Below are 24,239 nucleotides of genomic sequence, written 5' to 3' on the forward strand. Positions count from 1 at the left end.
ACTTCACACGTTTCTATAATTGTTTTGTCGAAACCGGAAAGCCTGTAGCCGGTACTTCCTGTACTTCTGTTTACACACTTTAGGAAGCATATCTTTACCAGCCTAATGTGAGAAAGTAAATGAGAAACTGTGCATTTATATAACAGCTCTTATCCAAAGCGCTTTACAATTCTTTGTTCCTCACGTTCACCCGTTCACTCACACATTCACTCACACCGACGGCGGAGGCGACCACGCGAGGTGCCCAAACCTAAACATTGTGTCAGGAATTAGGGCGAAGTGTGTCTTGCTCGAGGACACTTTGACACGCTGCTGCCCGGGAGGAACGGGAATCGAACAGGGAACCCTTCCACTGTTGTCGTGAACTAAATAATACAACTTCAGACTCTCGAGAGCAAGTTGAAACGGAATCGGGAATTAACTGGTTCCAGACGGTCTGGTTTCTACTGGATCAGAACGGAACAGAGAGAGAGAGAGAGAGACAGACAATAGAAATGTCACACAGGGGGCTACTCTCATAAAGCACTGGTCATGTTTCTGCAGGTGACTGCTGCAGTGGGACTATATCGCCCCCTTGTGGTGAAGATGGGTGTCTGACAGTGCTGCGTTTACAACAGTAAAGTGTCGATATTTTATTGAAGGTGGGGTGAAAAGTGAGTGAAAAGTGACTTTTTATACGTTTTTATTGATAGACACAACAAAGCTATTACTTGTATTGGTTTATACAGGCCCTCTCAACTGCAGTATTTCTAATGTCTAATGAAAAAATTCATGTTATTTTTTTTTTGTAAGCTTGGGAATTACTTGTTGTAGACTGTTACAAATGCATATGACTGAGTTCCCTTCTATCACTAACATTATTGTTTAAGCATTTTTGGTTGAAATAAAATTTGGCGTTTTTTTTTTATGATTAATTGCGAATATTTTCATGTTGAGCTATAGATTGTGGATGAATAAGCACAGAAAGGTACACCATGCCAATGTTAATGCTTTATTTGTTTTAAACGAGACGATTTAGAAATGGGCAATGGGGAAATACATTGCGTTGGACAGAGGGTGGAACACGAAAAATGCCAATGGCGTAATTAGATTAGATCCAAATGTATTGTCATCATACAGCACAAGTACAGTGCAACCAAAATAAACTGCGTGCAATTATTATTATTATTATTATTATTTAAAATGTTTCCCCTCGTATTTTCTTTTATATTCAGATAAAATGTTATTGGCTATATTCATGTCTTCCTACTATCACCCTGCCCATACCCGTACCTCCCCTCCCCCTCCCCCATGCTGCCATGACACCCACATTTCCCCAAGGGGATCAATAAAGGAATATCTTATCTTATCAATACATAGCACCACACACTTCTTCTCTATCATCACACATGTTTTGTATGGGTTGATCAGGCTGAGCTAACTTCTGCCACAGACTGTCAACAGACATCATGAGCTCTAATGTCTGCTGTGAGTGACGTCTGGATTACAGACTCCCTCCTGTTTACCTGGTGAGTGAGTAAGTGAATGGATGGATGGGTGAATAAATGGATGGATGTGTGAATAAATGGATGGATGGATGTGTGAATAAATGGATGGAACTGATGGATGTGTGAATAAATGGATGGATGGATGGATGTGTGAATAAATGGATGGATGTATAGATGGATAGATAGATGGATGGATGGATGGATGGATGGATGGGTGAACAAATTGGATGAATAAATGGATGGATAGATGTATGGATTGGTGAATGGAGGGATGGATAAATAAATATTGTATTCCCTTTGGGAACTTTTCTCACAATACAATATTAAAAACGAAGAAATGTGAATCACTAATATCAATACATAACAATGAGGCATGATATATTTAATATAAAAAATATCACAATCAATCCATATATATATATATATTAACACTGTCAACTGTCGCGAAGATTCCATTTGAATATGAATAGGCTTCAATGAGCCACATTCTAATGATATTCCAATATTAATGACAACATTGACATATTATTACCACATCAAATCAGGCGTAAAATGCTTTAAATTAACAAGTTACAGTAATTGTGTGTTGTATTTGCTACTATGGGTGGTGCCAACAGGAAAATATCATTAGGCGTTGGGCTGTGTTTTTTTTTACCCATTTATTGGTTTGTATTCCGGGCACATTCTTCCAAAAAGGGACACGAACCAGTAATGCGCTTTCACTTCTCATATCAATAATAATACATTTTAGTTAATTTACATTCAACTGGCAGTTTGGTATTAAAATGCATGTCTATTTTTCAAATTCCTAATCAATTGTGACCCTAATCTACTGTATATCATAAAACACATGGTGTTAGCGCCTGGTGACAACTCAAGTCAGTGTTGTTCAACAGCCACCTGCTCAGAGGAAGAGAGAGAGAGAGAGAGAGAGAGAGAGAGAGAGAGAGAGAGAGAGACAGAGTGTGTGTGAAAGAGAGTGAGAGTGAGTGAGATAAAGAGTTAGTGAGATAGGGAGAGAGAGAGAGTGGTGAGTCTACTCACAAACCCTCCGGCGCACGACAAATATGGCACGCTGAAGGCACACTTGTTGGAGTGTTTTGAACAATCTGAGGTGGAACAAGCTAACCGGCTGTTTTCATTGCAAGGTCTGGGCGACAGTAAACCGTCCGAGCTTATGTTATGGATAGGATGCTGGCGTTGATGGGAGAGCATGAGCCCAACCACTTTCTCTTCAGACAGCTGTTCTTACGCCAGTTACCGGTTCAGGTAAGGGCTTCCTTGGCCAACACAACAATAAATGACTGCCGTATGTTAGCCGCGGAGGCGGATAAGTTCTTTTTGGCCAGCCAACATCAACACTGTGCGGCCGTGTTCTACCAGGACCAACCCTCTTCCTCTCACCATGGGGATTATACCGTTGCTGCTGCGGTGGCAGCCCCTCGCCAGCGAGGGAGAGACACTGGCTGGTGTTTCTTTCACACAAAGTATGGAGCCAGGGCTAACCAATGCCGTCCCCCATGTACTTACAAGGGGCCGGGAAACGCCCGAGCCGGCGCTCAACAGTGGCCATGAGCGTTGGTGGGGCCGGCAGGCTACTGTTTATTCGGGACACCATCTCAGGCAGGCATTTCATGTGCGACACAGGGGCACAGGGTGACTGTACATGACCACTTCGGCCCTAGAGTGAAGGGAACACTCTCCTGTACTCTCACTAAGGTTCGAGTTAATACAGAAAAAGGTAACATCTGACTGTAATGATAAGTGCTATCATAGCTGCTACCACTAAGTGGCAGTATAACATCATGCAAGCTGTTACTATGGTTACTGGTAGGGCTATATAATTAGGGCACCTGTGTACAACCTGCGGACAATAAACAGCTGGCTGAAGCAAGCATAAAGATCTAACCGAGTGTCTTATTGATAGTAGACTACAATCTTTACATGGTACCAGGAGTAAAAGTAAGAAGCAATGCAAGAAGATGAAAGCATTCAAACCGTCCGGCACATTGAAACTGACGGGAAATGTGGATGCAAATTGGAGAGCTTTCAAACAGCAATTCCTGCTGTATCTCGCCGCTGTTGGAGTGGACAAGAGTGTAGATGCGAGGAAAATAGCCATGCTACTCACCGTCGCCGGCACAGAGGCAATAGAAGTCTTCAACACCTTTGTGTTGCTGCTCAACCCGACGACAAAGACAAGTTTGACGAGGTCATACAAAAGTTTGATGAGCACTGCCTGTCAAGAAAAAATATAAAGCTGACTGTATTTACAGTAGATTTCATTCTCGGTTCTTCATGCACGCCTGGTGATACTAAATCCAAATTCATTGTCATTGGAACGAGTAGATTGCAGTCCGGATGGCAGAATTCAGTACTGTATCTAGTACAAAACATTCTGTTTAATCATCTTCCCTTTATTCATTCCCTTAGATTTTTTTGTACACGTGATCTCAAGAAGTTACTGAACGAGCTCAGTGGCAGTTTTTCCTGTCTGGTCATTTTTAGCATGGTGTTATTTCCTGTCAAAGATGCAAAGAAAAATCATAATTCATATTCTCCTGTGTTTCATCACAATTTTATTTAACCTCTTAAGGCTTAGTGGTCATGTAGTAAATTCCCACAGACTTTCTACAATAATTTGAGGTTATTGTAGCACAATACAATGAGATTGATTATCTGGAAGGAGGAGGAAAGATTCATACTGATAGAATTGTTGGTCTCCTCATTCTGACTTAGCAGATGAGGAATAAAACGTGTAGGCCAGACAAACCAGAATTGTATTTCAACTCAACTGATTTATTTGATTCAGGGCCAAGGGTGAATAAAAGGTTGACTTCTACATACAAAAGATGATCAGAGAATATTAACAGCTGTCTGTTGTACAGAAATATCACAATCAGGTTTGCATCTCAAACCTAAATACTGCACATCAAACAGTCACTTGGTTAACATAATTTGAACATACATTGACTATGCTGTACACATTTATACATGAGTAAATCTGGTTTCAGATATTAAGGATTTACACTAAACTTTAAACAACAAATGGTGTTTTCCCATGATTTTACTCACATAAAATGCATCAGCTCACAGTAGTCTCTGGGTGGACGAAGCGGTGGAGGAGCCCCCAGACCCCCTTTGTTGGGTCCGGCCTGAGAGCTCCCGAATTATCATTTAGGGCCCTCCTATATACTATAATTTCTAGCCAATAATAGATATGGCTGGTCCAATCCAGCGTCTTCTTGTGGGGGTTGATCTCTTGTGGGGGGTGTCCTTGTGGGCGCTGGCAGCCCCCCCCCTGGGGTTGTGGCGACGTTGATGGGACAGAGACAGAAGGGGCCCATCGGTGGCCCACGTCCGTGTGATCTTTTGCTGAGATGAAGGGACCTGGCTTGTCTCACGAGGGGGGGTGTGACATGATCGCTTTAACCCTTTGGGCCTTATTTACCATACAGTACTAATCTGATCACCTAGTGGGGGTGACCTTTGTCTCTTGTAACACCAGTATCACTTAAAACACCCTCTACTGTTGAAAGGGCACACATTCCTTTTTGCAGTATGGTTCTCTAATTTATTCACACATATTAATTATGAAATTCCAAGGCAATATTACCACAGTCACATGCGTGGACAGCACTTTTTAGCTTGTATGTCCACAATTGTGTACACTGCTGAATTGGGGACTTATGGCTACATATGTGGACATCTGGTGGTGTCAGAAGAGTATAACATACATTGGTAAAAATTCAACATGGCGGCGAATAGGAGGGAAGATTCAAGTGGCAACTCCAGACACAAACATCGACCAGGTAAGAAGTCCTGCCTTATTTTATGGCTTATTCTTATTTAGATATGTATATAAGCGTTGGACATTTGTCACGACAAGCAAATTTGAAAAGAAAAGTGTAAAAATAAGAACTTAGCATGTTGCTAAACATGATGTACACGTTTGTGTACTTATGGACTGAAGCTCGTCGAAACAGCTAATATACTAGTAAACATGCACACATGTAAAATGAGAAAACAAGTATATCTGGTGCAGTTAAAAGGCTGTACATTGTCTAAATGTAATACATACCAATTCAATCACTAAATACATATATACATACATAAATTAGTTGGGTTATGTATGTACTGTATCCTGTATGTACTGCACTGTATCCTGTATGTACTGTATCCTGTATGTACTGTATCCTGTATGTACTGTACTGTATCCTGTATGTACTGCCTTGTATCCTGTATGTACTGTATCCTGTATGTACTGTATCCTGTATGTACTGTATCCTGTATGTACTGCCTTGTATCCTGTATGTACTGTACTGTATCATGTATGTACTGCACTGTATCCTGTATGTACTGTACTGTAGCCTGTATGTACTGTATCCTGTATGTACTGTACTGTATCCTGTATGTACTGTATCCTGTATGTACTGCCCTGTATCCTGTATGTACTGTATCCTGTATGTACTGCACTGTATCCTGTATGTACTGTACTGTATCCTGTATGTACTGCACTGTATCCTGTATGTACTGTACTGTATCCTGTATGTACTGTATCCTGTATGTACTGCCCTGTTTCCATTTTTACTCTGATATTCAAAACATGTTCAAAAATAACATGTTCAAAAATGTGTGTGTATGTGTTATTAATACATGCAAAAGCAGTCAGAAAAAAAACTGCTGTGTTCAAGGTGGAAATAAAGAGTTTTTCATTATATTACACAATGGTGACTTAATTGGGTTTTATGGAAGTTCGGACCAAGAATCCATATTATGTGGACATCATTTTTCTCTAAAAGTACATATCAAAAGATGATATTTAGTTTTTATTCTAATTAGGGTCCAATAAGCCCAAATAGCCAAGAGAAATAAAAAATGCAGGTAAAAAAAACAGCTTGGGCCTCAGGAGGTAATTTAAGCAAGCCTAGTAATAGACACACTATTTCTGACAATGGGAAAACATTCCCTGAGGTCCATAGATGTCCCTATACCAATAACATGCAAATTAACCTTGTAGAAGTGGAGCAATCTTCCATTTACTTATGTATGTATTTTTAGGCGGATTTTCAGAAAATAGGGCTCGGGCTTAAGAGGTTAAAAGCCTCTAGGCTGTTGTTTTATACATACAGTATGTTGATCTCTACTTGACCCTCAAAGTGCACCAAATTGATGCATTTAAAATTCTAAAAGAAATTCTAAAATTTTCGCCGGACCACGCCTCAAATGGTACAAATCTTACTGCCCTCTAGTGGCGAGCTGTGGTAACTGCAGAGTCTCTGCTCTGGCTTCAGTGTTGATTGATTGATTGATTGATTGATTGATTGATTGATTGATTGATTGGAGATTTTATTAACACATTGCAGAATGGATACAATACAGTACAGCTCAATATACACAATTGTTAAGTATTTTTTTTTTTTTTTACTTTGACCAGTCAGCTGGTTCTTTTAGCGTTTATCGCTTTTTCATCGCATTCATACTTGGTCAAGTTCGACCGACAGAAGCAGGCTGAAAGGGTTCAGATGGGGGGGAAGACACTCTGGGAAAGGCACGGCTGCCGTCCGGGATTCGAACGCGCTCAGCCCCAGATCCGTGACGAGCACGGTTGTCCACGGCGCTGAAATAGCACTCGCGGTACGTGGTGAGCTACTGGAGCTCCCCTGGGTCCCCCATTTTCAATTCATCGTAACATATATGACATACACAACATACAGATATATACAGTACTGTTACATCCAGACATTTATGACATACAAGATATACAAATGTACTGTTTATTTACAGATAGTTTCTAAAAGAGAATATATACATTTGAGGGGGAAGAAACTGTACATTGGAAAGGGATATCTATTCGACACTAGTGAATTATAAATGTAATCTTTACATAGACTGACTTGTTTCTGTTTAAAACTATAGGACCAGTGAATTAGAAATGTAATATTTACATAGACTGACTTGTGTTTCTGCTTAAAACCATAGGACCAGTGGAGACAGCGGCTGGGGGCCTGAGCTCCTGCCTATAGAACTCAGCTGGAGTCATGTGTTGCCGGTTAGAAAGGCTGTTTCAAACGAATGCTTTTTCTATTACCTACATCCAAACGAGGTACCTAATTAGGAAGGTTCCTAGTTAGGTAGCAAGGTGATAGGAAGCTTCCTTGCATTTGAGACACGTTCATAGTTCGATCAAAATATAATGTTTATGTCTATAACTCTGCTATTGTGTTACTTTAAAGTGAAACAAGATAGTTCTATTGTGAAACAGTTCTCTCATTCATCTGCCTACTTTATATACATTTCACACTGATTGGGTGCTTGTGCCTGCCTCTCAAAATATCCCCTTTCGTCATACAGTGAATGTAGCTCTTATTGGCCTAAATCCCAACAGTAGTGGATCAAGTATGGAGCTCATCAGGAAGTGATGAGTTACAGGTTGAAAAAACTCTCAGCTCTGAACTAGGCAAAATCTGCACGGGGCTCGCTAATAACAAACTATCATTACACCTGGGTAAAACAGAGTCCATTCTCTTCGGATCAAATAACAAACTCAGCAAGACCGACGGCTTCTCAGTTACAGTGGGTGACAATATTGTCACAAGGAAAGATGAAATTACATAACTGGGTTCCATCCTAGAGGCAAATCTTTCCTGTGACAAAATGGCATCCAATGTAATCAAAAAAGTCAACCAACGAACTAGATTCTTGTACCGGATCTCCTCTCTGGTAAACAAGAATACCCTGAAGACTCTGGCAGGAGCACTCATTCAAGGGTACTATGACTATGCTTGCACCTCATGGTACCAAAGCACCTCAAAGGCGCTAAAAACAAGATTACAAACATCACAAAACAAACTGGTCAGACTACTACTTGACCTTACTCCTAGAACCCACCTCGACCCTGCCCACTTTGACTACCTATAGGATGGCTTAGAGTAGACGACAGAGTACAGCAACTTGCAATGGGCCTGGTCTACAAGATACACTACACCACACAGGTACCCATGTACATGTCGAAATACTTCCCAAAGGTCAGTGAATACCACGCCCACAACACCAGAGTGAGTTCCACAAATCATGTGCAACCCAGATTCGACACAAACAAGGGACTAAACACATTTCGCAATTATGCCACAACAATGTGGAACGCCCTACCCACAGCCGTAAAAAGATGTGAATCCCTACCCACATTCAAAACCGCTCTTAAAGAGCACCTACGGGAGGCTGCAATTCAAAACCGGGTCCCCATAAATGTCCTAACCCAACCCCCTCCAATGTGCAGTAAATGTCCTAACCCAATAATACACAAGACCCTCTTCTTGGGACCAAGTAAGGTTTCGTCGATAATCCAATGTACAGTTACCCCACCCGCCTACACAACCCCCCCCCCCACCCGACCCACCCAACCACCTCCAATGTACAGTCCCCCCCCCCCACCCCACCTACCCAACCCCCCCCCCCCACACCTACCAACCTCCTCCAATGTACAGTTTCTTCGTCAAATGTATATACTCTCTTTTTTAGACTCTTTTTGTATCACAAACAGTACTGTATTTGTAAATCTGGTATGTCACCCCCACCCCACCTCAGTTGGATATTAGAGGTCAATGGGACAGGTGCGCCCCCTAGTGGCGTGGACAGGAGATTTCAATGCAATTTCTCCTTGTGATGCTGAATGACCGTAGTAGGCCGTAAATTAAAGGCTGTATCGGTTCATCCCGTTCCCACCTCGGCGGACTACTCAATGTTAACTCTGGGTGAAAGATGTATTGGTGTAGATTTAGGAATAAAAAGTTCTCCATTTACAATCCTGCCCGTTTTGTGCAATCAGAATTTTTAAGTTGGGACTAGATCTTTCCTCGCGAACGGATACTTGGTCATCACCACAGAGTTTTATTTGACGTAATTGGTGCGAGTTCGGTCACGTTCGGTCACAAAAAAAAATCTAATCTACGAATTCCAATCTGGCTTCAGAACATCCCACTCTACTGACACATGCCTTCTCTATTTGAACGACCACATCAAACAAGAGGTGGACGCGGGCAAATACTGCGGCATGGTCATGCTGGACCTACAAAAGGCCTTCGACACTGTCAATCACTCCATTCTGATTGACAAGCCAAAAGCAATTGATTTTTATAGTCTATCAGTGAGCTGGATGCAATCCTACCTGGAGGGGAGAGAACAGATGGTGGAGGTAAACGGTACTCTATCCCCCCCCCCTCACAGTGAGCTGTGGTGTTCCACAAGGAAGCATACTAGGACCGCTACTGTTCCTAATTTATGCAAATGACATGTTGTCAGCTTGTGACTGCAGCTTGTTCTTGTTCGTGGATGACTCAGCCTTGCTGGTCTCTGACAAGAACAAGTTACAGGTTGAAAAAAGACTCAGCTCAGAACTAACTCTGCATAATCTGCACCGGCAGAGTAGACGACAGAGTACAGCAACTTGCAATGGGCCTGGTCTACAAGATACACTACACCACACAGGTACCCATGTACATGTCGAAATACTTCCCAAAGGTCAGTGAATACCACGCCCACAACACCAGAGGGAGTTCCACAACTCATGTGCAACCCAGATTCGGCACAAACAAGGGACTAAACACATTTCGCAATTATGCCACAACAATGTGGAACGCCCTACCCACAGCCGTAAAATAGATGTGAATCCCTACCCACATTCAAAACCGCTCTTAAAGAGCACCTACGGGAGGCTGCAATTCGAAACTGGCCACCGTAAATGTCCAACCCCCCCCCCCCACCCCCTCCTAATAGACAGTCTCCTCCCCACCATATGTATATATTTTCTCCCCACCGTATATTATATATTTTTTTTTCTTTCACCCACCCACCCCCTCCTAATGTACAGTCTCCTCCCCATCATATGTATATATTCTCTGTTAGGATCTATGGGTAACAGTACTGTATATTTGCATATCGTATATGTCACAAATGTAACAGTACTATATACCTGTATGTCATGTATGTCCCTATGCCATAAATGTCATGTATGTTGTGTATGTCATAAATGTCACTATGAATTGAAAATGGGGGACCCTGATGTAAACAAGACAAACGTCTTTCTCTGGTCTGCATCCCCTTAACAATTGTGTGTATTGAGCCGTACTGCATTGTACCCATTCTACAATCTGTTAAATAAAGTTTTCATTCATTCGTTCATTCATTCATTCATTCATTCATTCATTCATTCATTCATTCATTCATTCATTCATTCATTCATTCATTCATTCATCCATCAATAAAAACATGTTTTCTGAAATTACAAGTTCATGCCTATTTGTTGTCGTGGTTATTATGACTTGACTTGCATACGACCATTTTAAGCCTCCGGTACGATACTTTAACATTTCCCATCTGGCAACACTGGACCAACAATCCATATACTGTACTGTTCTATGACTACAGCAGCTACAGTAATATAGGAAGAGGGTGTTAATGTAGCAGGTATATTTAATATACGTTATGCATTCCACAAATAATCCCTCACGTTTTATTTTATTGCTTTGTTATTATTTATTGTAATTTTTGTATTCTCAAAGTTGTAGCAGAGGGTCGTTTTTGGGAGCTGGGTCTTTTATTTTGAAATCGTCACTTCCTCCCGAAGTGACGTGTTTGCTTTTTTCTCGCGCGAGCGACGTTATGGTATCTGGCTTCACGTCCCGTTTATACCTCAGAGACTGTCCTGTGGATGATAGAAGGTACGTAGTTGTCCGAGTTACCTTGATATATATTTCTGGTCTTAAGAGTCGATTATGTTGTAAAATAAGTTTCCAAATAATGAACCGGGTTTGCACAGTAATTGGATGTTAATGATGTGCAGTTGTTTATATAAGAGATTTGGCCGTACTGGAGTTTTCTCCAAGCGCAGATGTGTGTGCTACCGACGCCATTAAGTGCTTAATGCTGACGCGTTGTATATTTCTTTTACATGACAGGTATGTCGTGATGTTTGTTTTTGGTCAATTGTGTTTTGAATTGTTTATTTTCTAATGTCCAATTCTAACCTCAGTCTATCTGTGAATGATAGATAAATGTGTGTGCTCACGACGCCATTAAGTGCTACCGCCGCCATCTTGGTATGGTGGAAAACAAACTGATTTCTAGATCAAATGTATGCGTTGAGATCCGTTTTTATTACATATTTTATCACTTTCTTGTTCATTTCATAACCTTTTCATATAATTTGTTTTCAACATGGCATTTCACTATTTCGAAAGCCTTTCTGGTGATTCTAAGGCAGGAAAAAAAGGCATGTAGGCTACTTTAAGAGAATGGACTAACGTTATGGTGAAGTAGCTAGCCGCTAACATTTCTCTGCTGTTTACAGCCTCACAGCCAATAAAACTTAATTTACGATATATACATATTTGTTCCTTATTCTCACCTGTTATGAAATGGGTAGAGCAGACATACGTATGATTTGACTTGGGGGGGCCAGGGTCTGCTTTGATCGACTCTCCCGTCTAGAGTCACATACGCCCTCTTCATAGCCGCCAGCTATCCGTGATGCCTCAACTGGTATTATATAAAACTTTCGATTTGGATTTTTGATTATGTTATTACTAGTACAAAGCGTAACACAGCAGCTCTTTGGCATTGAGATGCACTGAAGAAAATGACCCTTGATTGTGTTTAATTTGCAGCGTTTCCGATCCGTTTCTGCACTAAATGAACCTAGCCCCTTTCGTGACTGCGGTTTGCAAGCCTGGGGATTTTGTGACCGCAGTCACTTGTTTATTGGACGCGACCACTTTAGAAAATACCAACCAATCGTGGATGACGTTGTGTCTATATTAATACAGTATATTCCATTATATAGCTATAGGTGCTGTATGATGACAATACATTTGATTCCTATCTAATTTTTATCCATCGCAAAGCGCTCCAGCGCTTCAATACGGCCAGGGGGATCCGCTCTATAAAATGCAGACCCACGGCTCTCGTATTATAATGAGCCCGCGAGGCGTGTCTCTGTATGCAAATGACTTGCGCGAGAACCAGCGTTTCCGTTAGCCGGTAATTACCGGTATTTGACCGGCAAAATCTGTTGAAGTCCGACATATTTAATCTCTCCGGTCATAGTGTCCGGTGAAAATAGTTCCCTCTGGGCACAGTTTGATTATTTGAATTGTATTTGGATGGGCTGGAGTTGGGTGGCCTATGCGATGAACGAAACAATCATTGCGTTTGTTGTCGTTGCTTCGCTCAGCGAGAGCTTGCTGCTGGATTTGCGGAAGGCATGCAGCTGCAGACCCACAGAACCCACCAGCTTTGCTGGCACAGTGCGGTCCCCAGACCTGGAAAGCTGCTCTGCGGGTCTGCAGCTGGATGCTTCTTGCAAACTAACTGCGGCCGGCTCGCGCTGATAACAGCTTTCATTGTTGGACCGGCTGCTTGGTGGAGCAACGATGAAACGAATGTAATGAATCGTTCGTCGCATGGGCTATTTAATTTTGGCCTGTTTTGGTACGGTTCGGGTGGTCAAGTTGTGCTTGGAGGGTGTTGTTTTCACCGGACATTATGACCAGCACCAAGTCGTTGCGAGGTGGAGAGAGTCGTCACGCAAACCCACGATAATGTTGCCGTCTCTCTGCAACATTTCTCAGTTCTTCGCTTGATATAATTAATACAAATGTCCAATATAACGGAATTCGTTAGCTCATAAAAATGTGATTATAACAGACTGCTGTTTAGTGTCGGACCGACTGCCCACATACGCGGTCTATTTTATTTCAAGTCAGCAGCAGCACGGAGTATCGAGGGACTTATTTTATTTGGAATATATTAATGACTATACGCAAAAGTAGCCTCGTTTTAAGTAATACTATTATAAATCTACATGCCTTGAGGATGACATTCTTTATATAGCCTATATCAATTGTTTTAAAGCTCAATAAACTATGACCGGAATTAATCTCATTTGTCCGGTAGATTGAAATCTTGCAGGTCACGGAGACCGGCAACAATTTTTTCTAACGGAAACCCTGGCGAGAACGCGTATCCAGTTTAGAATGAGTGGGATTCACCATTAAAAAAACCTGGGTAAGAACAGATTTGGACTTTAAGAACAGCTTGATGAATGTGGCGGTGGCTTTTCTTATTGTTCTCTTAACAGACAGGTAAGCAAGAATATAAGACAAATAATAAGAGCGTATTGTTGAATGAGGCCCATTGATACTATGTTTGTTTCTGAAGTGTCTGTGTGTGTGTGTCAGTGTGTGTGTGAGTGAGATGTATAGAGAGAGAGGGGGTGAGAGAGATGAGGAAGGGGCAAGAGAGAAAGAGAGCTGGGAGAGTGTGTGTGAGAGACAGGCCATGTGAGCGGAGCGTGAGCGGCGCGGAGCGGGCGGTTTTGACGTGAGCGAGGAGTGGGTTTTAAAATGGGTCGGCGCGACGTCCGGAGCGAGAGTTCTCCTCCGCTCCAATCCACTCCAGGTCGCTCACAGTGGTTTAACACTGTTGATGTAATATACATGCAGTAGAATGCCAAAGCAACAGATGGCGATGTACAAACATGAAGGCCATTTTCAACCAATGAGAAGGGTGAACCTGTGATATCCGGTTCAGGCTTTGTCACTGTAGAGACGCCCACACTCACTCCTGTTAGAAAAAGTATCGACGCCATTGTTGTTGACGTTAGCTTACATGCTAACGTTAATGGCAGCGACCATAGCATTGTGGCTCGGCTAGCCTATCATCGCTTAATATAGCTAGTGAATGGATAAACAACGTTATTTAACATTGCAGAATGGGTACAATTACAATGCGGCTCAGTACAAACAATTGTTAAGGGGCCCAGGGGGTGTAGACTGTTGTAGTTTGAGCTAATTTACACCATGCTCCCAAAAAAAAAAAAAAAAATCTGCCGAGCGATCTGGCGCCGGGCTCGATTCAAGGTGAGCGGGGAGCGAGCGGGGAGCGACTTGGGGGCGGGGTCAACATGATCGATTAGCGGAGCGGACCAAGCTTTAAAGAGCGAAGAGCGGATTTCTCGGCCGCGCCGATCCGCTCACGTGGCCTGGTGAGAGAGGGAGGGGGGGGGGGGGTGTGATTACTCAGCCCTTGTGTGGGTGAATGTAACAAGTTCCTAACGTTTTCTTTCCCCTATTATTTCATGCACACTTTATTCATTGTTTTAAATTATTTTCTTAAGTTATTTTGTGCATCACTCTGAATTTGATGCAAATTAGCAATGCATGAGGGTCATCCGTTTGTGTTAAATGGCTGCATAAAGCAAGCATTTGTTGACTCGCATGTTGATAAGAGTGTAAAAACTTGGAACTTGAAAAAGATCTGTTTAAGGTAGAAAAAAAATGCGCTTAATCGATTAATAGAGTTAAATATTTTAATCGATTGACAGCACTAATATATATATTATGGATGCCCCGATCGATCGGTCAGTATAAATATGCGATCTGTGAATTCCGATAATGAGTCATATTCGCCGATCGCGGAAACCGATCAAGTGGAGATCTCACTCGCTGTCTGTCTCAGACACACACGACCTGCAAACTGCCGCTGCTCCCTTGCCCCGCCCGCACCCGTGTACAGTTTGTAAACACAGAGGACTGAGAGGCGGCTCCTCTGCTCGAGTCTATAGTGCATTCGACGTGAGCAAACGTTAGCTACCTAGCTATCGTTACTGTTTAAACAAAATTACCCAGTCAACTATTCACTTTTAGTAGGCATTGTCTAACGGTATTTAGCCGGCTAGCTACGGATAGCTCCTGATATCAACAAATGATCCAGCAAGTCTAGTAGTCCATGTTGATACCTCCGTTAGCTTGCGTTAGCTGATGTTAGTTCACTGTTCAAAACGAAATGTCCCATTGAACAAAAGTTCTGTCTTAACGTCATCTAGCCGGCCAGCAGTAGCTACAGATAGCTCTTGATATCAATGTCTTATAACTAGGGATGCCCCGATCGATCGGCCACCGATCATTATCGGCCGATATTCAGTATAAATATGCGATCGGTGATCGGTGATAATGTTTTATTTTCACCGATCGTAAACCCGATCTCACTCGCTGTCGCTGAGTTCTGTCTCAGACACCGGTGGTGCGGCGTCTGCTCTCGAGTCCAGCCCCTCCCGCACGCATGTAAACACGGGTCTAGTCTAGTGAGACACGGGAGGACGGCGTGTCGGCGTCTCCCTGAGCTAACGTTAGCTTAGCTACCGTTACAAAATGACCCAGTCAACTAGGGCTGGGCGATATGGCCTAAATATGATATCACGATATTTTCTGACCTTTCGGCGATACACGATACGCATCACGATGTTTTTCTTTTTTTCCCCAAACAATTCATTATGAGGCTTACCAAGACAGTATTTGAGTTTGCAAGCTAACATTAAAGACAAAATAAAATACCCATGCATTTAGCATTTTTATATTATATATTAGATTTAGATTATTGGATTATTAGATTATATATTGCATATATTTAGCAATGAGATATTATATGATTTAGATATGAAATATGATGAATTGAAAATGGGGGACCCTGATGTAAACAAGACGAAAGTCTTTCGCTGGTCTGCATGCCCTTAACAATTGTATGTATTGAGCTGTACTGTACCCATTCTGCAATATGTTAATAAAGTTTTAAATCAATCAATAGGATTTTAGCATTTTTATGAAACTACTGTATATTTGTATGTCTCTAAATGTTTTGATGAATTGAAAATGGAGGACCCTTATGTAAAAAAGCCGAAAGTCTTTTTCTGGTCTTCATCCTCCAGTCAGTCCACTGTTGTTGTATTGAGCTGTACTGTATTGTACCCATTCTGCAATCGTTAATAACGTTCATTCATTCAATCATTCAGCCGGCAACAGAATAATTTTGATTGACAGTCGAGTCTGCCAATTACGTCACACCGCTTGTACCCGCCCTGCTGTTCTTAGCACCAATCGGCAAGCAGCGCTATTGTTTTTTTACTTCCTGAATGCCCTCCTTGATTTTAACGAGAGCTCAGCTCAACGACAACAACAGCTCACCGCAGCCGACGAGTGATTACTAGCGCACCGCAGCATGACAACGAGGCATAATGATTTTACTGCAACAAATGTTATAATAAAAGCCTTTCCATACATCTGTCTGATTGAAAACTTTATTAACAGACCGCAGAATGGGCACGCACAACTCGGCACGGACTGAGATATGAACAGTAACGCTTGCTATCTATGTCGTCATCGGACGTTGCTATGTTTGGGTAAATACGCTGATGTGTAACTATATAACGTGTAACTATATAATGTTGATGCCACAAAACGAATGCCTTTGTTAATCATAAGTACTAACTAACTTTGATGCAGTAGTGTGTGTGTGGGAGCGGCGTTGTTCAAAAGTGTCAACGTGTGGACCAGATTGACGCGACACAATCCTCTTGGGCAAAACATCACGATATCCACGATACGTTAAAAAAGTGTATCGTTAATTAACTGTACCCGATATTTATATAATATCGTCATATCGCCCAGCCCTACAGTCAACTATTCACTTTTACATGATGAGGCATTGTCTAACCGAACGGTATCTAGCCGGCCAGCTACCGATAGCTCCTGACATCAACAAATGCTCTAGCAAGTATAGTAGGTAGGTATGATACCTGTTAGCTGTTAGCTCACGTTAGCGCAAGTTAGTTCACTGTTAAAAACGAAATGTCCCATTGAACTAAATAATTCACTGAGGCGTTGTATTAACGTTATATATCCGGCTAGCAGTAGCTACAGATAGCTCCTGATATCAATGTCTTATAACACTGATTCGATGCGTATTCGAGCTGAGGGCTTGCTGACCACAGTTAAGTAACGTTATACCAATAGGGTCCAGGTGCAGCGCCGGAGAATCCTGGCCGTAGCTCGAGGCTACTCGAGTATAGGTCCAGCTGCAGCTCCGGAGAATCCTGGCTGTAGCTGGAGGCTACTAGAGTACACACAGACAGTGGAGCTTGTTGCGTGGTGGCGATGTCTCGCAGATAATACAAGTACAAGTCTAATTATATAATATATATATTTTATAAAAAAAAAATATATATATAATTTTTTAAATTTCTTTTAATCAAAAACGATCGGTATCGGATCGGTATCTGCCGATATGGCTCACGACGATCGGTGATCGGTATCGGTGGCAAAAAACGTGATCGAGGCATCCCTACTTATAACATTGATTCAATGCGTATTCGAGCTGAGGGCTTGCTGAATGTGATATGACCAAAGCACAGTAACGTTACCAATAGGGTCCCGCTGCAGCACAGGAGAATCCTTTTTGGAGCTGGGGGCTACTAGAGTACACACAGACAGTGGAGCTGTTTGCAGATAGCGAGCATTTTGACTTGTTGCGTGGGGGCGATGTCTCGCAGATAATACAAGTACAAGTCTAATTATATAATATATATATTTTATATAAAAAAAAAATTATATAAAATGATTTTTAATTTCTTTTTAATCAAAAACGATCGGTATCGGCCGATATGGCTCACGCCGATCGGTGATCGGTATCGGTGGCAAAAAACGTGATCGGGGCATCCCTAATATATATATATATACAGTACACGTATTCTCACCGAACTGTTTCGGTTGGGACCTTCGGTTCAGTAAGCGATGTGTACAGAAGAATGCAACGTTACTTTAAAATAAACTGTGACAGAACCAGAGACTAGGTCTGTCAGGGAGACAGGCGAAAAACTGCTCAAGGAAGATTGGCTAACTGGACAGAGAGGGAGGAGGGGGGGGGGGGGTGATGTTTTCCCTTACATCAGCAACTTTGTTTAAAAAACACAAAAGAAAACTATTACAGTCATCATTTGAACATATGGGTGCAGAGGGGAGGGGGGGGGGGGCGACTGCTGACAATTGAGTTTATGGTCTTAAATAACACTCTATGATTTTGCTTACTGGAGGAGATAAGGTTAGAGAAAGAAGTAGCCCTGGCACTCTTAATTAGATTGTTAAAATGTGCTTGGCGGTTGGAAGATTTCCATTGCCTCTCTGTTTTGCGACACTTCCGTCTGAGCTCACAGATGTCGTAATTCAACCAAGGGGAGGAGTCTACGGGGCGACCGGAGCCAGTTACCAGGGGCATGACGTCATCTAAGATGGCTGAGGGGAGGAGTCTACGGGGCGACCGGAGCCAGTTACCAGGGGCGTGACGTCATCTAAGATGGCTGAGGGGAGGAGTCTACAGGGCGACCGGAGCCAGTTACCAGGAGCATGACGTCATCTAAGATGGCTGAGGGGAGGAGTCTACGGGGCAACCGGAGCCAGTTACCAGGGGCATGACGTCATCTAAGATGGCTGTGCATCACTGTTACTTAAAACTAGCAGCAAACGTTTCTACAGCCAGGCTGTTTACAATGCGGGAGCTTTTAACTCTCTTCTCTGTACAAACCCGTTATCAAAGGACAAGTTAAACGGAACTAGGGATGCCCCGATCATGTTTTTTGCCACCGATCTCCGATCGTCTATGAGCCATATCGGCCGATACAGATACCGATCGTTTTTGGTTTTATAAAAAAAAAAATATATATATTTTTTATAAAATATATATATTATATAATTATACTTGTAGTTGTATTGTCTGCGAGACATTGCCTGTTGCCACCACGCAACAAGTCAAAATGCTCGCTATCTGCAAACAGCTCCACTGTCTGTGTGTATACTCTGCTTTGGTCAAATCACATTCAGCGTGGGGCCTGAGAGTGCTGGGGCTGACGTTCTGCAGATGGATACTATTGAGTCAGAGCGATAGTTCAACAGGGTCTGAAACGTGTTATGAAGCATGATAGCTAATTAGTAGGGGTGCACCGATATATCGGTCGGGTATCGGTATCGGCCGATAAGTGCCTTGTTGACTGCTATCGGCCTATCGGCCGATAAGCTCAAATGTGCCGATAGCAGTCGCTGATAAATAACCATCAATTTTTGTAGCGTCAAAAGGCAAAAAAAATAATTCACTCGCGACCTACCTGCACAACTCCCGCCGTCCCCCACACACAAGCTACTGCATCAAAGTTACTTTATGATTAACAAGGCATTCGTTTTGTGGCATTAACGTTATATAGTTAGTGTTACACGGACAATAACATCAGCATATTATTATTACCCCATAGCAGCAAGGCATTACTCCGAGTCCGTTCATTAGCTACCGGGAGATGCAAGACTAACGTTACTGGTGAAAATGTGATTTGCGTTGGAATACTCCTTTGCCAACTTGCTGTACTTTGCTTGCAGGTCTGCAGCCATTATTGCTGGATTATGAATAGCCCAAACTTTAGCCAAGGTAACGTTATGGCTAAACCTTTAACAATAGTTAACGCTAGCTTTCGGTTAGCTGTTCAATGCTATTAATAACACAACTCCCCGTCAACACCCTCTCTCAGGAAGATGGCATTTAAGAAAGTATCTGCTGTTAAAATGACACAAACATTTGTTTTGTGGCATTAACGTTATATAGTTAGTGTTACACGTTCAATAACAAGCATATTATTTACCCGAAGATAGCAGTAAACAAGGCATTACTCCGTTAGTCCGTTCATAGCTGAGTTCCATTCTGTTGCTCATTCCGTACCAAACTACCCATTCTGCAATCTGTTAATAAAGTTTTCAACCAGACAAATGTATAGAAAGGCTTTGTTTTATTATAACATTTGTTGCAGTAAAATCATTATGTCTCATTTGGTCATGCTGTGGAGCGCTGGTCGGCGGGCCGGGCAGCTAACGTATTCGCTCTCGCAAACAGAACAATGGCGGCATGCCCGAAAGTAGAAAATGAATAAACGCTTGCCGATTGGTGGTAAGGACAGCAGGAGGTGGGTGCTAGCGGTGTGGCGTAATTGGCCGAATCGACTGTCAATCAAAATGGTTCCATTGCATTGGTTGAAAGCTCTGGTTGAGAGAATAGTATCCCGCTGCAGGCCGCCAGAATGGTTCCATTGCATTGGTTGAAAGCTCTGGTTGAGAAAATAGTATCCCTCTGCAGGCCGCCAGACGATACTGGGAGAGAGATAGTGATACCATAAACATATTTCTTGATGTTTCCTTTTTTTAAGTAAGTAAAGAGGCCTACAAATACAAACATACACATACAAATATACAGTAGTTTAATTAAAAAAAAAATTACAAATACTTATATACAAATATCGGTATCGGCCGATAGTGTTAGTTGAACAATCGGTATCGGTGGCCAATTTTCATATCGGTGCATCCCTACTAATTAGCCAATGTTCAGCTGCAAAAACGAATGTCAATTATGTTACAAGACATTGATATCAGGAGCTATCTGTAGCTACTGCTAGCTGGCTAGATGACGTTAGACAATGCATGTATTAAAATAAAGTGAACTATTTAGTTTACTGGGTTATTTCGTTAAAACTAACGTGAGCTAACGTGAGCTACCTAGCTAACGGAGGTCTCATGCTGGCGCATCCCTATCATTCTTAAACTGAAATGCGCATTTGTTGATATCAGGAGCTATCAGTAGCGAGCCAGTTAGACAATGCATCATTGCATTGCATCATGTAGTGAATAGTTGACTGTAGAGTTTCGGAAATGCCGCCGATACTGCCTAAAATGCTGGTATCGGTATCGGCCGATACACGTGAATTGTAGCCTCCGATCCCATGATGTAATTTATCTCCTGCGGAGAGTGAGGATTATAAAATGAACGTGTTTTAAAGTGTGATGCTGTGTCATTTTAACAGCAGATACACTTTCTTAAATTCCATTGTCCCCGACAGTGCGGTGTGACGGGGAGCTCGGACGGGATGTGTTTTGCTGGTGTTATGATAGCATTAGCTGAAAAGCTAGCTAGTTGGAACAACATCCGCCCGTTACATCAAATCAGATGATCGCCTGTCCTTTCTCCAGGACCTGACACTGTCCGTGATCGTCTATCAACAATAATGCACCCACGGTAGAGCTGCCGCGATTACCGCGGTATCGCTGTTACATCACGGCCACCGCAGAGTAGGCTGAATACCGCATCACCGCTGTTTTTTATAATAATAATAATAAAGTACCCTCCTCTCGTTGGGCTTGCGGCTCTGCAGATATACCCTACTCCTTTATCGAGGTTCCAAGCGACCCTATTGGGTACCAGAAAAGTCACGTGAAACATTGCAGACCACTGATTGGTCAGAAGAGAGACGCGTCACGTTGGAGCGTCCTGCAGTTTTTTACGTCCTGAATGTCAGCCATTGATCAGAGCTCATCACAATACGGCTAATAACGTTAGCTTTAGCTCCCCGCCGGAGTGGACTACCATCGCTCCTCAGGAGTACTAAACGAGACATAATGATTTTACTGTCTGCAACGAATGTTATAATAAAAGCCCTTCGTTCTATACACTTGTCTGATTGAAAACTTTATTAACAGACCGCAGAATGGGACAACTCAGCACGCTCTGAGCAAATTGCTTGCCTTGCTATGGTCCGGTAAATACGCTGATGTTATTGAACGTATAACTATATAATGTTAATGCCACAAAACGAATGCCTTTATTATAAAGTAGTAACTTTATAGTAATAATAATAAGAAAGGGTCGGGGGGTAACCACCCCTGCCCGCGACACCGAGTGAACGGCGCACGACCAGAGGGGAAACTTCGAATCCGTGTTTCACTTTCAATAACTAATGCGTGCTTGCCGAATCCCAAACAATATTCATGCTGCAAAGTCATCCTCTAAAGATAGACATTTAGACTAGAGGCAGGCTATATGCTATAAAGAGTAGACTACTACTAAAAGAAAATGCATTCAAACTTTTTTTTAATTTTGTGTGCGTGCGGTAATAACCCCGGCGGTAGGAAATATTTTGCAAATTTGTGCGGTAAGGAACACATCAATACCGCGGCAGCTCTAACCCACGGTGAATCGTATTTAAGTTAAGTAGCTACTGACTAGGGGTGGGACGTTACATCGATCCAGATCGATATATCGATCTATTATCAATTATCAAATAGGATCGATGCAACGTAGGGCTGGGCGATATAACGATAACTATAAATATCGCGATATATTTTAATAATCGATATCGAATATCAAAATTAAAAAAAATCGAAAAATCGTTTTTTCTTTTTTTTTTATTATTATTATTTTTTTTTTTTTTTTGCCTGCAACAGGGCAGTTGACAGACTTGTCTTTCTTGCCTGCAACTTAAAGTAATGGCTTTGCTTGTCCAAATGACAATATTGACCAAATTGAGATTTATTTTTCTCGTCCATTTATTTTGTTTGCTTTCTAATTTAAAATACATTTTGAAACCGTCTGTACACAGTAGGCCATGTGTGCTAGCAGAACTAGACTCCAGTCACGAGTCACAGTGCACATGTGCGGTGGTTTGTCCACCAAAAAAGCGCCAAAAGATCGAAAATAAACTAACAGAGCCAGAACTGTTCAACTCCTCTGGAGCCACAGCCAGCAGAGAAGCCGGTTTACTTTAGCTTTTAAACCAGCTGCAGCCTGAGAACTGGAGTGTGAGGGGATGTAACACTAAAGATGGCGGCAACGACAAAGAATTGCTGCAAAATAAACATACATCTGTTGTTAAAAAAAAAAAAAAAAAAAAAAATTTAAATACTTATAACAATTCGATAATTATCGATATCGAGAAATAAAATAAAATTATCATATCGTTATCGCGATATGATTTTTTTCCATATCGCCCAGCCCTAATGCAACGTAAAAAGATCGATTCATATTGCGATTATGCGATTATTTTGAAAATCCCCTTGTGAGCATATCCGCCCGGCTGGCTGCAACAACAGTAGCTCAGCGTGTGTAGACGTTAGACAACATTGCTTCAGAGTCCTCCTATTTTGCCCGAAATAAGTGCCTGTAGTTTTTTTCCCCCACAAGGGGTCAAATGCATCTAACATGCTTTCCATCCTCGCCATTCCTTTATGCCCACATCGCGTTAAATACCGAAATTAACGTTGCGTTAGCGTGAGCTAACTAAGCTAAGCTGATAGAGAGAGCAGCAGAGGTCCACTAGGGACTGGGATGGAGGGGGAATTACTGCATTCTCGAGATAGCCCCACTAACAGGATCTGGCCGGTACTGCACCTTCTGACTCCCAATATGCCTTTTCCAGCCAAAATACAGCGCTGTGATAGGATATTAACACTTTGATCGCCAGGCTTAAATTCATAATTTACCATCCTCCGCCAGCCCTATTTAATATGGAGAAGGTCCCCTTCTTTGCAGGTCTATAACTTTTTAAATTGTATTGATAAAATTGACATTACTATGGCCCATTCAACGTCCTATATCTATTGTTCAGGGTGTAGCAACGTTATACTTTTTCATTCACATATTCATACTAAAATACGGTCTAAAGTATAAGTATGTTTTTATCGTTTTCTGCAGCTTTCTACAGAACGTGATTTATAGCCCCAAATGTATTATATTGATGATGAAATACAGTTTGATAGGAATCTGCGCGAGATAAAAAAATTCAAATGGACGTGCTTTTAGAAGTTACTAAGTATGATCTGATGATGACCGGATGGGGGGGGGGGGGTCGTTTATAATTCCGTGGCCAAAGTTATAGGATTCATCTAGTGTGAGTGATATGATCATTAGAGCAGTTGGTATAGAACACGTTAGAAAATAACGTTGAATCTTACCGTAGCTTCCTCGTAGCGTTGGGCGATGAGCGTGGAACAGAAATGTTCCTATTATGGGATGTAGAAATATGCGATCCATTTCCAGGTTGTATAATAGTATATACGTCCA

The 24,239-nt window shown here is 42.0% G+C and overlaps 1 protein-coding gene across 1 annotated transcript in view; it reads left to right on the forward strand.

The window, feature by feature from the left end:
- Nucleotides 1–11,177: 11,177 nt before the first annotated feature.
- LOC311225911 (uncharacterized protein) overlaps nt 11,178–24,239 on the forward strand; it is a gene marked incomplete at its 3' end in the record, with an annotated part of 119,816 nt that continues 106,754 nt past the window's right edge. The window contains exon 1 of the mRNA XM_084311302.1: nt 11,178–11,206. The remainder of the gene's footprint in view (nt 11,207–24,239) is intronic.

Source organism: Notolepis coatsorum (assembly GCF_963971535.1).
Source record: "Notolepis coatsorum genome assembly, chromosome: 3".
In the NCBI taxonomy this organism is placed as follows: Eukaryota; Metazoa; Chordata; class Actinopteri; order Aulopiformes; family Paralepididae; genus Notolepis; species Notolepis coatsorum.